The 14,950-nt window shown below is 43.4% G+C and overlaps 1 pseudogene; it reads left to right on the plus strand.

The window, feature by feature from the left end:
- The first annotated feature begins 8,810 nt into the window (after positions 1-8,810).
- On the plus strand, positions 8,811-9,529 carry LOC116529798 (annotated as a pseudogene).
- The last annotated feature ends 5,421 nt before the right edge of the window (positions 9,530-14,950 follow it).

The raw sequence follows: 14,950 nt of genomic DNA on the forward strand, positions 1-14,950 counted from the left end.
CTGGGCACCAGAATATGAGACCTTGTTGCTTAAAAGGACAAACTTTTTTTCTTGTAATATGAAGAGATTTTTGCTTGTGCTTTTAAGTGTAACTGAAGTTTTCTCAGCAATACCAGCCAGACGGGGCACAGTTGGAAGTCCATGTCTAGAGGGAACTTTTTCTAGAACCTCTAGCGTGGGATCCCTCGATATGGAGGCCCCAGTTCCCTGGCAGAGTCTCCAAGCACTGGGCACATTTGCCTTGCCAGTCCTCTTTCTCTGGTGCCCTGTGATTCCCTTGCTGTTTGTCTGCTGTGTGTCCACTGTAAAGCTGCATGTCCATGTCATGGCTTTCAGTAGCCCTTGCTGAAACATGACCTCTCTTACCTGCTCGGTCCTCAGAACTCCTTTAAGCCAGCTCTAGGTGCTGATGCTGTCCTGTGGGGAAGCTCCTCTCTCATCCACAGCACTCCCTGCAGGCGTTGATCTGGTCAGCCCTTTGGCCATGAATAAGGTGACCTCTCCACAAAAATCCAGCTGGAATTTAGGCTTAAAGGTAGGATGGTCTTGCGTTTGCAGATTCCTGCCACGCTTTTAGTCTTGGGATTCTTTCAGTTCATCTTCCCAATTCCATTTAACTTACGACTACCCCAAGCCCTGGGAACCTCTGCCCAGAATCCCTTGAGGGATGGGTGGGAAGGCACACGGGAGTGCTGACCCGAAATACCCAGGATCATTTCTTGGTTCTCACACCTAGCCGGTGTGCCTGGGGCTGGTGCACCATGACTGACTCCTAGGACTTCTCTGTCTGGGAGAGTTGGTCCTACCCAGTTCCCAGGCCAAGAGGTCAAGGGCAGCTCAACTGCTTACTTATGACACCAATGGGATGAGATAATTTCCTAAGATTTCAGTTTTGCTTCCTTCTTTGAGTCACTTCCATCCTTCCCATTTCTAACAGAAATCCGGGCTTTACCTTCTCTTGCCTCAAAAGCAGGAGCTCTTCCTGATTTTTGAAAAAGCCTAAGCTCAGATGAGATTAGATTTCACCAGAGAAGGAGGGAAGAGCCCAGAATGCTTTTGAGAGCATTGAGCAGGAGGGGAGAGATCATTCACCTGGACTGGGAGGCAGCTGGAAGTTGATGAGCTTCATCAGTAGCGGGGGCATTTCCCCTTCAGTGGCAGCCACCCAAGAGAGCAGCATGACTCAAATGGGACACCTGTTTGCTGCACCTCAGAGGCAGGGCACTTCCTGTTTTGCTGAGGATTTTCTGAAACCCACAAATGGAGCAGAAGCAGATAAAGTGCCCTATCCCAAAGGGCCAGGACCATGGAGACCCTGGTGGTTTTCTGTGTCTCCCAATGTCTCATAACTGGTGGGACCTCCCCAGTGTCTCCTGCTGCTTCAGACTGAGGGACTTTTATGTGACCTATGGTTGGAGAGCTTTGGTGATGACTGAGTTTGACTTTTCTACTTCTCAGGGGAGTGGAGCTTGCTTAAGTTGATTTAAAGAAAAATAAGGAGGCTGGGCATGGTGACTCACGCCTATAATCCCAGCACTTTGGGAGGCCGAGGCAAGTGGATCACCTGAGTTCAGGAGTTCCAGACCAGCCTGGCCAACATGGCAAAACCCCATCTGTACTAAAAATACAAAAAATTAGCCAGGTGTAGTGCACACCTATAATCTCAGGTATTTGGGAGGCTGAGCAGGAGAATTGCTTGAACCCAGGAGGCATAGGTTGCAGTGAGCTGAGATTGTGCCACTGTACTCCAGCCTGGGTGGCAGAGTGAGACTCTGTCTTAAAAAAGGAAAAATAAGGAAATGTGATATTTCTTGTACTGTGTGCTGGTGAATGGTCATTGGCTACATTTTGTCTGGTCACTGCATCTTTCAGGAGGGCCCATCCCAAAGGAAAGCCTTGCTGCTCCAATTTGACAGGTTGGATGTTATGTCATGGGCATGCTCCACGGACAACCTTGTGGGACCCGAATGAACGAGGTGTTACCAGACACTTATAATCCATATTCTAGTTTCTTAATACAGAAGGTTTCCTTATTGTGTTGAGAAGTCTAGGTTAGACAGAAGCAGCAGGTTGAACTTGTTCCAGGTAATAGGTTTCTTAGTGGCTGAGCAGCCTGCTCACTCAAAGGTAGGATATACAGCAAGCAAGAAGCAAAGCAAGTGGGTGGACAATGGTTTGGATTGTGAAATTATGTTAAACTTTCCATTAGATTGCCTGGTTTGGGAGTGCACCATCATTCATTATTTGTTATTACCTACTGATTTTATACTGCATTCTAATGGCTGCCCACGTAGCCCTGAACTAGACAGAAGTTGTGTATTTCAAAATAGCAAAGAGTAAATTTCAAATATCACACTACAAAAAATAAGTGAGGCGATTGATATGTTAATTCACTTGATTTAATCCTTATGCATTGTATACATATATCAAAGTGTCACATTGTAGCTTACAAATGGATACAATTATGGTTTGCCAATTAAAAATATGAACAAAAAGGAAATTATTACGATGAGAACTATTGCCGTGTATTACCTTAGACTGCCCAGTGTTGATCTTAGGAATTTAGACATAATGGTAGCAGCTCTCTCTCTCCTACCTGGTGGTTTTCTGCACACAGCAGATGACTGTCACTACATGTACAGAAGGTCTGAAGACCCTTCCTTTGGAAGACTTTAACACTGTAGGCAATGAATGGGGAAATCCTGGGGGCGCAGTTAAGGAGGAGGCTTCCTGTTCATGTCTTTTTTTTTTTCCATTTATTTATTTTATTGCATTTTAGGTTTTGGGGTACATGTGAAGAACATGCAAGATTGTCGCATAGGTACACACGTGGCAGTGTGATTTGCTGCCTTCCTCCCCATCACCTACATCTGGCATCTCTCCCCTTGCTATCTCTCCCCAGCTCCCCACCCCCCACCGTCCCTCCCCTATTTCCCCTCAACTGACCCCAGTGTGTAGTGCTCCCTTCCCTGTGTCCATGTGTTCTCATTGTTCAACACCCACCTATGAGTGAGAACATGTGGTGTTTGATCTTCTGCTCTTCTGTCAGTTTGCTGAGAATGATGGTTTCCAGGTTCATCCATGTCCCTACGAAGGACACAAACTCATCGTTTTTGATGGCTGCATAATATTCCATGGTGTATATGTGCCACATTTTCCCTGTCCAGTCTATCATCGATGGGCATTTGGGTTGGTTCCAGGTCTTTGCTATTGTAAACCGTGCTGCAATGAACATTCGTGTGCACGTGTCCTTATAGTAGAACGATTTATAATCCTTTGGATATATACCCGGTAATGGGATTGCTGGGTCAAATGGAATTTCTATTTCTAGGTCCTTGAGGAATCGCCACACTGTCTTCCACAATGGTTGGACTAATTTACACTCCCACCAACAGATACACAATAGAGAATAGTATGCATGGTCTGTAGCACACACATTTAGGCCACGTGCCTTCCTCTGCCTTATTTATCCATTCGGGAGGGTACACACTTGTGCTGACCACCCCGACTCCCACCTCAGTAACGGTAATAATCAAACTTATCGTACATAACAAAATAAAGATAACTTATCAAAGCACTAAACAGTCTTACTCCGTGGTCATCTGGTCATCAACTAAACACATTTGCATGTTGGCATTTTTTTTTTTTTTTGAGACAGGGTTTCACTCTGTTGGCCAGGCTGGAGTGCAGTGGCACAAACATGGCTCACTGCAGCCTCAGTCCCCTAAGCCCAGGTGACCCCTTCACCACAATTTCTTGAATAGCTAGGATACAGGCAAATGCCACCATGGCTAATTTAAAAAAATTTGTAGTGGCTGGGCGTGGTGGCTCATGCCTGTAATCCCAGCACTGTGGGAGTCTGAGGCAGGCAGATCACTTGAGGTCAGGAGTTCAAGACCAGCCTGGCCAACATGGTAAAACCCCGTCTCTACTAAAAATACAAAAATTAGCTGGGCATGGTCGTGGGTGCCTGTAATCCCAGCTACTCAGGAGGGTGCCTGTAATCCCAGCTACTCGGGAGGCTGAGGCAGGAGAATCGCTTGAACCTGGGAGGCAGATGTTGCCATCAGCCGAGATCACACCACTGCACTCCAGCCTGGGCAACAAGAGCAAAACTCCACCTCAAAAAAAAAAAAAAAAAAAAAAAAGGTTGCAGTAACAGAGGTCTCTGTGTGTTGCTCAGGCTCATCTCAAACTCCTGGCCTCAAGTGATACTCTCACTTCAGCCTCCCAAAGTTCTGGGATTACAACAAGCATGAGCCACCATGCCCAGCCTGGTTCACCACTTCAAGGAATGTTTACCAATTTGTCTTTTCTGTGATAGAAGATACACATTTGCCCCTTCTACAGTGTACTTTGACTATGTGAATTAATAACCCGTAGTCTAGGAAATGAAACAAACACCACCGTTCACCAAACATCATTCTAAATGCAGAAAAAAACAAGTGATCCCATTCGAGGGTGAGGCACGTCTGTGTGCATGAATTAAGTGACCTTTATGTGCCAGGCACTTCATACATGTTATTTCATTTATGAGCTAGGCTCTAGTGTAACCATTTTACAGATACAGAAATGGAGTCTTAGGTTAACAGATTGTTTAGGGTCTCATACAGGCAGCTCCATGGAACTGAAATTTTAAATGTGGTCTGTTTGTAGCTAAAGTTCATACTCTTGCATTCTACCACATTGCTTTCTAGACTTAGAAACTGAAAGGGACAGTAGAGCTGCTGCAGGAAGAAGGGGTTTGAGAAATCTGGAGCAATAGGATTTTTACAGAACTGGTGAAGAGATGAAACCTACAAAGTAACTGACCAACCATTTGATCACGTTATGAGACAGATAAGATAGCTCATCCCAGATCACGGTCTAAAACATTGCATTTAGATTAAAGTGTTGGAGAAATCCACAAGAGGGTTAAATTATAATCACTTTCTATTGCTTTATTTAAGTCATAGAAAAGATTAACATGTAGTAAGCTGAACTGAAATGACAGGGTCAAAGCTAATAAGAAGTAATTTTGCTTTTTGACAGATTTCCTTCTTATTCCTTCACTCACTCCAGATGGAGGGTAATTTAAACTTTGTATCATAGGAATAAATGCCTATTGATTGATTAAAGAACAGCGAAGGCGCTGTGTCTCCATCTGAGAATATGAAAGCGACTGTTTACAAAATTAACCCTTTTCTGGGTCCGACACATGTTATCAAGATGCATCCTGAATTTTGGAAGCCAGACTGCCCACAGCTGTGCAATTATGTAAAGTAGGTTATTTTCTAGCCATCATTTGCATGCAATGGTGAAAAGCTACTTTTGTAGTTTAGTTTAGATACAACACACATTGGAATACTGTTATTGACTTCATTTCTTTGAGCACACATGATGCTTCCTAATTATTTGGGACTTCCCTTTTACCGCACAATAAACAGATTTTCTCTGAGTACAAGTTCACCACAGAAGAGTTGCCATATAGTGGAAATAAAAGCATTTAACTTACGAAGTTTATTTTTTAGTTAGGCAGTCTTTTTGGCCTGATAAGAAATACGTGTATATCCTTCCCTGCAGTCAGAGTGAACACTAAAGGAGGGATTTGTACCTACTTTGTTTTATTTTTTAATCCTGATAGCAGCCTTTCTAGAGTGTACAATCCTTCGTTTGGTTTGCGAATTTAAAGCACAAGAATTCCTGTTGGTTTAGACCTGCAATTTATCTCATCCAGAGCTCTGTCCTTGACAGGGGTCCTAGAGACATACCCAGTGGGTAGGTCTGGTTGTCTTGGACATCAATCTAAAAAGCTTAGTGATATAATCCAAAATATTCATTTTTTTCCCTTTCAGCAACAACTTGTTGCTACCACAAGTGTGGCACTGTTATGCACTGCAGAAGACACAAAAATGTATGGGACACAATCGCCACCTTTAGAATTTAGAGGGGAAAGTAGAATGTGCTTACGTGATCTAGGTATAAGGTAGGCCATAATAATTGCTGCAGAGAGGGTAAATTGGTGCAAGAGGGTTTGGACAACAGAGATAATTAATAGTAGGCTATACATGATGGATGCATTATGCGTGAATTTATCTAAATACTTCTTAAAACATTTTCCTTACCATTTCTTTTCTAAACCAGAACTTTTTAAAAATTGATACATGGTGCATGGGATAACATGTCATAAATTAACCTGTCTTCAAAGGTTTAGAAATAGTTTTATTTCTTCAGAAAGTTTCCAGTGTCATCCCCCTTATTCTTGCAATGAAATTACTTAAGAGAATCTAATATATAGTTAGGTGCTGACTAATTATAGATTTCTAATAGGTCAGTGTTCAGGACATCAATAGCCGTGAATCAAAAGTAGATTAGTGTGAAAAGAGGCCCCTCTAGGTTAGCAAGATCTATGATTTAATAGGTCAGATGAAATATTGGGTGCTATTTCCAATTCTACCACTTGTTCACTGGTTAGTCACTTAACTGCTCTATATTTTACTTTTCATAGCAATAAAATGCAGATAATAAGATTCTAGCAGCCATTATAGAAAATTAGTGGTAGAAAAGGTCTTCCGAATCCTACTGTTTTTTAAAAAAACATCATTCCGTCATTGTTCAGGTATAATATGCAGGAAGAGAAGCTAGAGTATCCCTAAAGCAACATGAAGAGCATTTTACACGTGAATAAAAATATTTTTTAAAATGGTATGACTTGTGTGTGGCCATTGCTCTTTTATTTAATTCATGTCATCATTATCCTTTTTGAAATAGTTCATTTCCTTGGAAAGAAAATTATTAAGATTTTAAAAAATGTTCTCTGGACATTCCTCTTTCTATAAGCTCCTGCTTCTGTTGGCCAGGGATGCCATTTAGCCCTGGATTTACCTTTATGTCTGGGGAGAACACCAGCTCTTCATGAAGCTCTGCAGCTTTCTTGGTGGACAGATTTCTTTCTGAAGGTGACCTGCTTTCAGCACTGCTGCGGACTCCTGAGATGAAATCAGTTTCAAGAGCTCTCTGGCTTTTGAAGTGGGTTTTGTGGTGATGTCTTTTTTCCCCCTTCCAGTTCATGCTTCTGGCACAAAGCAAATTTTAGGAGTCCACTCAAATTGGCAGAGAGTAGGAAAGAAAATCCTACCAAGCAAATGCCTGCAATCTGTAGTACCTCAGGGATTCTCACCCACGCTCGCTTGACTGGTGAGTGCTTCTACTTCACGTGAAAAAACAAATTCTCCTGGCAAGCTACTTGGATACTATGTTTCTCAGGAGTTAAAAGAACACAACCTGAGATGTGGCACTGGTTCCTCTGGATGGATCCCCAACCAGCTTCAGTGCTGGCTAACACTTTTAGCTTTTTTTTTTTTTTTTAAAGCATTCCATCAAGAACGTGGAGGCTACTGGACTGTACCATCCCGAGGCTGGGGCAAGTGGAGCAGCTGCCCTGTGCCCTGAGCTTTAGAGAGCATCATTCTGGCCTCACACCTGGGCTTCTCTGTACAGGGCAAGGGGTGTGTGAAGCTCAGGGGGACATGCCCACCCAGAACTACATTTCCTTTTCTATACTATGCTATGAGTACCCAGAACCTCAGAATTCTGTTCACAGATTGCCACGAGCCTGTTTGTGGATCCTGCACGGACTTCTCCAAGAATCTTTTCTCCCAAGGATGGCTGAACCCGCTGTAGATGCATCTCTAGTCTCACAGGGTGGCCAAGGAGTGGCTGTTTCCAGAGGGATGTGGCCTTGCAGGTGTGGGTGTCCACGTCTGTCTTTGTAGGTCTCTTGCGGTGTACTGTGGGGCCAGAAGTAGGAAAACAAGAGAATGGGGTCATGGGCTGGGGTGGCTCTGTCAGAGTTCTAGCACAGAACTCCGAGGAGTCTAAAACTCTAAGTGAAAAGCTGGCTTCCCAAATCCTAAAGAAAGTATTTTTGTCAAGATAGGCATAGTCTATTGAAAATATCTGTCTAACATATTGTATTTGACTATTGTTTTTGCTTGATTTATAAATTTAAATATGTGGATATAGACATGCAAGTATCTATCCTTTTGCCCTGGGTTCAGAAAACATTAGAAATGGGATGCCACCAGATAAGCACTCCCTCACCAGTCTCAGAGGATAAGGTTTTAAGGTCCACCCCTTTATTCCAACCTCTCATATCATTCTATATCTTGTGTCACAAATTGTGCCTTTTTCTATTAGATTTCCTTATCTTATTAATAAGACAGGTCTCTTACACCGGTGAGAATTACTAATACTAAAACGTCAAACAATAACAGATGCTGTCCCGGTTGCTGGGAAAGGAGATGCTTATACACTATTGATGGGAGTGGACATTAGTTCAGCCACTGTGGAAAGCAGTGTGGTAATTCCTCAGAAGAGCTAAAAACAGAATTACTGGTTGATGTAGCAATCCCATTACTGGTTGTATACCCAAAGGAATAGAAATTATTCTATCATAAAGATATGCATGTGTGTGTTCATTACAGCACTGTTCACCACAGAAAAGACACAGAATCAACCTAAATGCCCATCAATGGTAGACTGGATAAAGAAAATGTGGAGCATATACACCATGCAATACTATGCAGCCGTAGAAAAGATTAAGTTCATGTCCTTTGCAGGGACATGGATGGAGTTGGAGGCCATTATCCTTAGCAAACTAATTCAGGAAAAGAAAACCAAATACTACATGTTCTCACTTATAAGTAGGAGCTAAATGATGAGAACACATGGATACAGAAAGGGGGACAACACACACTGGGGATTACCTGAGGGTGAAGGCTGGGAGGAGGGGAAGAGCAGAAAAGAAAACTGTTGGGCACTAAGCTTAGTACCTGGGTGATGAAGTTAGCTGTACAACAAACTCTCACGGCATGAGTTTACCTATGTAACAAACGTGTGCTATTGAGTCAGTACCTCCTACTGGTCTCTCTGCCTTTCAGTCTTGCCTCAATATTGTCTGTCTTTATATTTCTACAGGAATAATTTATCCAAATAAAAATCTGATCAAGTCATTCTCCTTAAAAATCATTTATAGTTATAGCATAAATACAAAGTTCCTTAACATAGCATACACAGCCCTCTGTGATCTGCCCACTGTTTTTTTCCTTTTTGTCCCTTGCCACAACTTGCGTTAAAGTTATATGCTACTTCCGGCTCTAGGCACTTCAGGAGATGTACCCTAAGGTGCAGACATGGCCCAGTGCAAGAACCACCCCACACACAACCAGTCCTGAAAATGGCATGGAAATGGCATCAAGAAACCCCAATCACAAAGATATGAATCTCTTAAGGGGGTGGACCCCAAGTTCCTGAGGAACATGCGCTTTGCCAAGAAGCACAAGAAGAAGGGCCTAAAGAAGATGCAGGTCAACAATGCCAAGGCCATCAGGGCCCTCGGAAAGCTCAAGGAGGTTAAGCCCAAGATCCCAAGGGGTGTCAGCCGCAAGCTTGGCAACTTGCCTACGTTGCCCACCCCAAGTTTGGGAAGCATGCTCATGCCCGCATTGCCAAGGGGCTCAGGCTGTGCCGGCCAAAGGCTTCAGAGTAGACATCTCTATCTGCCAACGTGAGGACAGAAGACTGGTGCAACTCCCCTGGGCTGCCATCTGGATGGGGCTGGGATCCTTCTGTGCTATTTGTACAAATAAACCTGAGGCAAGATTTGTTTAGAAAAAAAGTTATATCCCAGGAATATTGCTGTCTCATGCAACCCGCTTCTCAAAACGGACACTTACCTAGCTCTCTCACACAAATGAGCCTTCTTTTTTTTTTCCCCAATTTTCTGTCTGTCTGAATACTTTTATTAACTGCCACTCCTCCTAAATTCTGTTCCCAAATTACCTCTGCTATGAAGTCTATCCTGGTTCATCACTCCCAAAAACTCAGCTCGAGTCCCCAACTCTAGAATCTCATTGTACCCTTTGAACCCCTGTATCACTATACTTACCACATTGTATGGAAATAAAGCATATTTGTGGATAATTCCTTTCTCTATTCTTAGAAACTCAAAAATTTGGAGTATGTCTGACTTGTCTTGATACCTCAGCTCAGAAGGTATTTAATGTGTTGAATAGCATCATCCTACTCTCCCGTGTGTTATAGCATTTACACTCGTTGTACAGACAAGTTCTGGCTTTAGCAATGGAGGGAAGTTATTCCTCTTCACTTTTTCCTCACTGAATGACTCTAACTGGCACCAAGAAATCCAGTTCTCTAACCAATGAAGACACCAAAACACTGGGGAGTCATGTTGGACCCAGTGATTCAGTTGTATGGGCACAGCAAAACACCCTGACCTCAAAGCAGTGTTTAAATAAAGACAAGCTGGTTGGTAATTAACAAACTGAAGGGCTATTGACTTTTTTTGTGTTCAGGAGTATAAAGTATGTGAGGGTGACGGGTAAAAAAAAAACAAGCAACAGTCATTCCGCATGCGAAAATGGTGTGGCAGTACCTGGTATGGCACCTGCGGAGGTAGACTGGCATTGTTCCTGAAGCTTGGAAATCTGGCATGTTATGTGGGTCCCTCAGCAACAGATGACATTTTGGGGGAGCTTATATATGAAGACGACAGTTTACCAATACCTTACAATCATTAAATGCCTGAATTAGATGCATCTTATGTGCATGCGGATTTGCTCTGTGAACTTAAGATGAAATCCCTCCAGTGTTCATTTTTATTAATTTCCTACCACAGTTGAGATAAGAGCAAGGGTGAAAAAGGAATAAAGGTTTCTTCTGCACTTAGCATGAAATTCAAAGTCCTTTACATGGCCAAAAAACCCTTGCAAAATCTCTCTCCTATCACCAGGTACCACAACCCTTCCTTTTCTTGCTCCTTCATCCCTAATCAACTGTGATTCCACCACACTGGCTTTTTGTTTGTTTGTTTGTTTAACTCTGTGTCATTCCTCCCACTGAATTAGGATTCGGCTTGTGACTGCGTCGACCAAAAGAGTACAGTGGTGGTGCAACACTGCGCCAGTTCCATGCTTTGCCATTAAAAAGACTGGTAGCTTCCATCACATTCCCATGGGAACTTAGCTGCCATGTTGGAGGAAGCCCAAGCAGCCATGTGGATAGATCATGTGAAGGAGAATCAAAGTCCCTGATATCTTACCTCACATCTTGAGGGCTGATAATTAGTCAGTAATAGACACTTAGAAGGGCCTCACATCTCCCAAGTTCTTTTCTGTCTCTGGGCCCTGGAATGAGTCCTTTCTTTCACAGAGTAATTCTTCATTTTGTGTTTGCTCTGACAGGGCTGCTCATTGCCATTTTTGTCACCTCTCCATAATGAGTTGATCCTAAAAACAACCTACCAAAGTTGGCTTTCTGCTTTAGTCTCTGACTTGTCAGTTACTGTTTGACCTTGGGCAAGTTGCCCAATTTCCCTGAGCCTCTGTTATCCTTATCATTAAAATGGGCATACTATTGATAATACTTACCTCCCAGGCCTGTGGTTGGGATAAATGGAACAATGCATGCAAAGTACTTACTGTAAGGCTTAGCATGTAGTAGACCCTTCATAATCATAAATAGTGTGGTTGATCTCAGCCTGAAAGAGATGCATATCTGGAATCTTCTTTAGCTTCCAGGCCTTGTGGAAGTATTATACATACTGGGGGGAACAGAAGTGGGTGGTTCTGAAAACATTTGTTATCCTTGGATGAGGACAGCTAAGCATCATCTATATTGATGGTCTTCAGGCCCTCAAGTGGCTTTGAGACTGGAGATGAACATGGCTCTTCTCATTATAAGACCCAGGTCTGGTGTGGGGTTATAATTTTATCATCAGAGCCCTGGTCATCTCCTTCTATTTGCATGGTTCTTGTCCTACACTGAACAGGAGAGCCCAGGGAAGCTAATGATCCTCATTTGTATCAGTTAGGGTCTCAACCTGCTCTGAAATGTTCTTCATTAGGCTTGTAAGCTGCATTTATTTTCATTACTCTTATGCTTGCAGGACCGTTTGCTGCTGCCTTTTTCTGTACATTTCTCCCTGCAGAGCTCTTCTGCTATGTGAGAAATGCATCTTCTTATCTCTTCCCATGCCTTTCATTGTGTTTTTATAGAACACATGGCTGTGTTCATCACTCACACACACGTACTTCCTGGAGCCACATCTGGCCTTAGAACAGTTTGGGCCAGAACACCGGTGAGGTCCCTTCTCCCTCTGAGGGTGCCCTGCCCACTCTCTTCCACTCATTTTAGTGCATCATCCCAGCAGTCAGCTTCCAATAATTGTTGAAGGTTTGAACCTTTAAGCAGCTCTGCTCTATGGGTTGAACACGCAAGCCTACAACAGTTTGAGCTAGAGAGAAAATATTTGATTATAAAAATGCAAGTTTCCCCTTTTTAGAGCCATCGGACAACTAATAAACAGACATGAATATATTCTAAGTTCTTGGTGTGTGGGCAGTCTTTGGCGAAAGAGACATCAACTCAATATGCATAAAAATCAAGGGCACAGTGGCCTGGGAGCTCTAGCTTCACTTGTAGCAAATAAGAAGTTTGGGATCTAGATGCTGTGTGTTCAGGCTGGGAAAGTTGAGATTCTCCTAGAACCTGGCGAGGAGCACTTACATTAGCATTTCCCGTCTCACAGGAAGGTCTCTGTGCTCCTGCTAATGGCAGGTGGCCCTGCTGAGAGCAGCAGCATCACAGAGAACCACTGAGCAGGAAACAGAACTCTCCTTCCAGGTGCCATTGTGAAATACCAAACACATTTGGTATTTACTACAGCCCTTCGCTCCCACGTGGTCTTCTCACAGTAACAAGTGTAATTCTGCTAGTAACTGTTTTGGTAAATGAGTCATATTGTAGCAATCTTCATGAATCAAAGATAATTATATTTTTACTCAGCTAGCACTGGTTAAGAAAACTCTCTCATTCTTCAATTAGTTGTCTTTTCAGTCTCGTATTTATCTAGAGGGCCTTCCGCATAATTTCAACCTAGTTCCTTGCTCCCTTTTCCCTATCAGTCAACGCCTTTTTGATTTGCATGCCTTCCCACGTTATTGTGTATATTCTTTATCATTGTTCTTCTTCTATTTATATATTACATATATATATTTCTTTTATATGTATATTTCCCAGGAATGTGTGTGTGTGTGTGTGTGTGTGTGTGTGTGTGTGTGTATACACATTTGTGGGAAACCACTGTGGTGGGTTAAACAAGGCTTGCATGGAGGAGACAGAGGTAACAGCCTTCCATAGTTGGGAGAGTTGCTGATAAACCACGACATCAGGTTTTCATTCTGCAAGGAGGTTATGGTTCACATCTCATCTGCCTTCTACTAACTTAAATCTTACTCAGAATGACCAGGCAGTTGAAAGTGAGTTGCCATTAATTCTTTCTACTATTTTTGAGTGTAGGTACCAGAAACTTTGTCAAGAGCTTTCAACGTTTAGTTCCTGACAGGTCACAGTGACTTCATAATTAGCGATTCTTCTCCTCATTTAACAGATGAGCAATCTAGAGGTTACAGAATTTGCCCGGGGTCACACGGCTGTGACACAACTCTTGGAACCTTGTTTTAATTTTATCATCTCTTAGGTACTGCCTACCTCATAACCTTCTTGTCTTAGTTGATTTGTGCTGCTGTAACAAAATATCTCAGCCTGGACAATTTATAACTGGTATATTAATTTCTCACTGTTCTGGAGGCTGGGAAGCCCAAGATCATGCGACCATGCTGCTGGTGGTCTGTGTCTGGTGAGGGTTGGCTCTCTTCTAAGATAGTGTTTTTTTTTTGTTTTTTTTTTTTTGCCACATCTTCACATAGCAGAAGGGCAAAAAGGGCCCCGTATGAAGCCTCTTTTATGAGAGCCTTAATTCCATTCCTGAGTGAGGCGCCCTCATGACCTAATCACCTCTTAAAGGCCCCACCTCTTAATGCAGTGGGGATTACATTTTCCCGTGTATTTTGGAGGGACGCAAACGTTCCCACCATAGGACTACTCCTACTTATCCAGCACAGCACACTGGGACTTAAAAGTCATTTTTCTGCTCTTGCCCTATTTCAAGGTGGACACAGAATCATCAGACTTCAGATCTTCCTCTCTTGAGTCAGCCGTGGTCTGTTCCAGGCCACATCACTGGGGGACAGACAGAGGCTGAGGCAGGACCAGGCCTCCCCGGCCTCCACGTCTTCATCCACATGTCTTTTCCTCACTGTGCCTGGGGATTTTGCAAAATATGATTTCAGGTCCGTTTGTCTCTAATGCCTTTAAGCTCATATCATGTGCCCTGCTCTCTTCTCCATGGTCCTTGCCTTTCTAGAAACCACCCGTGGCGGTCCACACTGCCTGGAGATTCTAATGTGTTTGACCTGGGGTGGGGCCCAGACATCAGGTGGTTCCATTGAGTAGCTCAAGCAGTGCGTCTCAAACTTCAAGCACAGAAACCACCCCGGTTGTGATTCACTAGGCCAGGTGGGGTCTGAGGGTCTGCATTTCTAACAAGCTCACAGGGGCTGTGAAGCCTGAGAGATTCAAATTCAGTTTTCCGCAGTGAGGCTCAGGCATCTGCATTCTTACTCCCCCTCACCCCCCACCATGTTGTTAACAAGGGACCCAAGTTGGAACCTCTCTTGTGGACTCTCCACTTCTGTGTCTCTCCATCAGAAACTGTGGTCAGATGTGTTTTCTTTCCAGGGCAAAATATGAATCCCCCAAGTCAGGAGGATTTTTCTGAGTATCCATCCTCTTCAGATTCCTACACCCAACACCGATTCCTATCTGGGACTTGCCTTTCCATGAGAACTTGATCACCATATGGCTTCAAAAGGCTCAGCTCTTTACCAACTAGGTGGCCTTGGGCAAATCTGCCCACCATGCTGGACCTCAGTTTCTTCACTGTCAATAAGAGAGAGTTGAAACAAATGCCAATAATTTCTCCCAGGCACTCTCGGTTATACCAGAACAGGGCAGCATCCCTCTCCTGGGGAAGATACGTGATTGCTAG

The sequence above is a fragment of the Sapajus apella genome, unplaced genomic scaffold (assembly GCF_009761245.1).
Source record: "Sapajus apella isolate SASKATOON/1434 unplaced genomic scaffold, GSC_monkey_1.0 scaffold63, whole genome shotgun sequence".
Taxonomy (NCBI): domain Eukaryota; kingdom Metazoa; phylum Chordata; class Mammalia; order Primates; family Cebidae; genus Sapajus; species Sapajus apella.